Source organism: Hordeum vulgare, chromosome 6H (assembly GCF_904849725.1).
Source record: "Hordeum vulgare subsp. vulgare chromosome 6H, MorexV3_pseudomolecules_assembly, whole genome shotgun sequence".
Taxonomy (NCBI): domain Eukaryota; kingdom Viridiplantae; phylum Streptophyta; class Magnoliopsida; order Poales; family Poaceae; genus Hordeum; species Hordeum vulgare.
In genome coordinates this window covers 355,528,749-355,533,006 of record NC_058523.1, presented here as the reverse complement: position 1 = coordinate 355,533,006, position 4,258 = coordinate 355,528,749, and positions in this window count along the sequence as shown.

Here is a 4,258-nt window from a genome sequence, read left to right as displayed (position 1 = left end):
CATATTCATGATCATTTCCACCATGATGAGTTACACCGAAGATGCATGATATTGTTATGCTTCACTTTCATTGTTCTTATCATGGGCTGTTTGCGAGTACATTCAAGGTACTCATTGGCTTGCCACTGATTATTTCATTGACCAGGTATGAAAGAACAGGATATGGTGAAGATTAACTCGGTGACGTTCTTGCGCGCTAGGACGCTTCCCAGTCAGAATAGGTGTAGGTTCAGGCTGATGGCATGGGTTCACGCTTACAACCAATAATTCCGCTATTGGTTCAGTTTGGAGTGTTGGCCTTTAGGGCCTATATATGTAAGACTCGACTCAGATGGTCATTTATTGAATCGAACAATATGTATGGATGTAAGACTCTTTTATTCGGTATCTGTGTTTGGTGAGCATTGATCCCTGGGATCACTGAGCACGGCGGTCCCGACTCGTAAGTCGGGGTCCCCACATTGTCAACACAATGACTAAGAGTTCTCAACATCTTCCATTGTACACATGCTATAGGTGGTTCCCAAATAGAAAAGTAAAGTTTTGACTCCCCCACCACGAGTCAATCACACTCCACGGCTAGCCGAATCCTCGGGTACCGTCCTTATCAACATCAATCCTGGGGGAGTTTTGTTTGCAATTATCTTTTCGATTTGAGCATGGAACTGGGAATTCCATTTACCGGCCCCTTTCTCGTGAATGATAGTGAATGAACACATATCGAGGATAACACGCCTAGCACGTAAGATACTGATAGCCCCCTGTCACCACATGAGCGGTTCGCGCATGCAAAACAGATTATTTCTTGAAGATTTAGAGAGTGGCATATGCAAATTTACTTGGAACGACATGTAGATACCGCATATAGGTAGGTATGGTGGACTCATATTGAACAACTTTGGGTTTATGGAAGTGGATGCACTAGCAGTATTCCCGCTTAGTACAAGTGAAGGCTAGCAAAAGACTGCGAAGCGATAACAGTCATCAAAATGCATTGAGATTAACTAACATTGAGTGCAAGCATGAGTAGGACATAAATCACCATGAACATGAATATCATAGAAGCTATGTTGATTTTGTTTCAACTACATGCGTAAACATGCGCCAAGTCAAGCCACTTGAAACATTCAAAGGAGGATACCATCCTATCATACTACAACACAGTCATCTCAAAATTCATGTGGGCATCCAAGACAAACTATTATAAGCTCCTAGCTAAGTAAGCATGGCATAAGCAACTATGATCTCTAAGTTGTCATTGCAAACATGTTTCTCTCACCACAAAGCTGAATCAGGCATGATGAGCTAGTCATATTTACAAAAACAAAATAGATCGAGTTCATACCAGCTTTTCCAGGGTCAGTCACTTCACCATATATCGTCATTATTGCCTTTCACTTGCACGACCGAACGATGTGAACAATAATAATCGTGCTCGTGCATTGTACTATGCTGGAATCTGCATGCAAACACAAAGGATAAGACAAAGTAATGTCGCTCTTTGACAGGTATGCATGGGAGAGCCACTAAACATTGTAACCATGGTCTTCTAGCTTGATCCAAAGAAAAATAAAAGTATTTACACGGGAAAGCTCCCAACAAGCTAAAGAAGGAAAAGAAAATCTTTTGGGTTTTCTCAAACTAGACAGACACACTAAAAGAAAACTAGAAAAAGAAAATAAACTAGCATGGATGATAAAGTAGCAAAGTGTGAACACTGACGAACAAAGTGAAAGCATAAGCAAGAATGTAAAGCCGGTGAGAAACACGTACTCCCCCAATCATAGGCTTTTGGCCTAAGTTGGTCTACTCCCATGGAGGGAAATAACCAGCTCCGGGGTACTCCGGAGTGGACTGAGGACGCCACTGCTATGTGAGCTCATCTGGCTCCCACTGATAAACTGGCGTCTGGTACTCGACTGGTGGCTCGGGCACGGGCACCTGTGGTTGGGCTAGGCCCCAATATGCGTAGATGTCCGAGGGCATAATAATGTACCTGCCTACATGAAGTTTGAACAAAGAACGAGCAGTCAAAGTAATAGTCTCACGAGTACCCTGACTAAATACCAGGTTATAAATCATCCTTCTGTTTATATCTCTATCAAGAAAGTCCTAGCGAACCATGCTATCGTAATCTAGGTATCTCTCGGGAAGAAGAATCTCTTCTTCCTCTTCCAGTCTAACAAGAATCTCAAAGTGTCTAGCAAGACGAGTAGCATAGATACCTCCACAGACAATTCCCTTAGAACGGTTCGTGTTCAACCGTTGAGCTACTATAGCGCCCAAGCTATAAGTTTTATCATTATAAAGGGCTTCGCGCAAGACCGCAAGATCTGGGGAACTAAGTGACCCAGCTTTCCCACGGCCAATCAAACGTTTTCCCACAAATAAGGAGAAGTACCGAAGCACGGGAAATGTATGCTAGCAGCTCTAGTGCAAGACACTCCTCTCTCCTGTCCTACAACAATTGTATTGGTGAAAGCTTCGAAGTCGCGTGGACGAGGTTCATGAATATCCCCAACATAAGGTAATTTGCAAACATTGCAAAAATCCTGGAGTGACATGCGCTGGGGGATATCATATATTTTGAACTCAACCATAGGAGGATTCTTCCTCGGATAGGAAATTAAAGCTTTGTACGAAGATATTAGTGAGGAGGAGGTATTGCAGACACTTATCTTCAACGAAGGCTGTAAGGCTTGCGTTTTCCACCAAGTGATAAAAGTCCTCATAAATTCCAACGGCGCGTAAGAACATGTCGTTTGGCCACTCGCACGCTCGAACTTCTGTGACTCGAGGGACCAAATACTTGGGCTTCTTCTCACTCCCATCATCCTTGGGGTCACGGCTTCAAGAGCCTCTTAAGAACCTCCTCATCTTTTCCCTTTTCTATCTCTGAAAATTTCTGAAATTTTTAGTGATTCCAAGGAAAAGTGAACAAGGCTCAACAAAATTTGTAGCAACTACTCCCACAAGTGCCTAGAGGCCATATTACGCATAAAAACTACTTGAGACTAGCTAAAATTAGCATGCAAAGCTCAAGAACATGGTCACCAAGGCAGCAAAAATACGCGAAGTATAAGGCACTAGAGGAAAAACTAATTGGACCAACGGAGGAGTCACTTACCAAGGAGTAATTTCCCCAAAACAGTTCGGAGAATGGTGCTTTGAGCAAAGAGATGGAAAATCCCAGCAAGAGGAGCAAGAACACGGGTTTGAGCTGCGAAACGATTTTTTCTGGAGGTAGGAGAACCACATAAGAGCAAGAATGAGTGGACGGGGTGCCTGTGGGCCCCACAAGCCTGGGTGGCGCAGCGAGGGGGTGCCCGCGCCTTAGGGGCTTGTGGCCCACTAGTGCAACCCCCAAACAAGCTCTTTGTCTCAGAATTTTTCAAAAATTCCAGAAAAAGTCATACTTGATTTTCAGGACGTTCGAAGAACTTTTATTTTTGGGGTACTTTTCTACAGGACGCTAAAACAGAAAACAGGGAAAACTAAACTAAACCTATCATTTTTCTTCTAAGCAACCGAAGGTGAAATCTTGGAACAGAGGTTTGTGACTCCTCGATTCATCCATCTCATGGTCATCGAGAGAAATCCGTCAGTGAGGTTGATCAAGCCTGCTCGACAGACCTTTTTGAATCGCAAAAGAAGACGGAGAATTTTTTTTAGTAGTCACTAGGTCACCTCAATGGGGATATGTATTTCCCCAACAAGTAAATCATACTTCATCTTAACAGGAGGTATAGGGCATTCGAAGCTCCCAATAAGAATCGATGAAGTTTTTTCGATAACAATGATGCAATGTACTCGATATGTTTCTTCAGAAAGTGCACCGTATGCTCATTACCGTTGACATGGAAAGTGACATTGCCTTTGTTGCAATCTATAAAAGCCCCTGCAGTGTTTTAAAAGGGTCTTCCGAGGATGACTGCCATGGCATCGTTCTCGGGAATATCCAAGATAACAAAGTCTGTTAATATAGTGACGTTAGCAACCACAACAGGCACATCCTCGCAAATGCCGATAGGGAAAGCAGTTGATTTGTTGGCCATTTGCAGAGAGATTTCAGTGGGTGTCAATTTATCTAGTTCAAGTCTATGATAGAGAGAGAGAGAGGCATAACACTAACACCGGCTCCAAGGTCGCATAAAGAAGTTCTCACGTAGTTACCTTTAATGGAACAAGGTATAGTGGGCACACCGGGATCACCTAGTTTCTTAGGAGTTCCACCATTGAAGGTATAATTAGCAAGCAT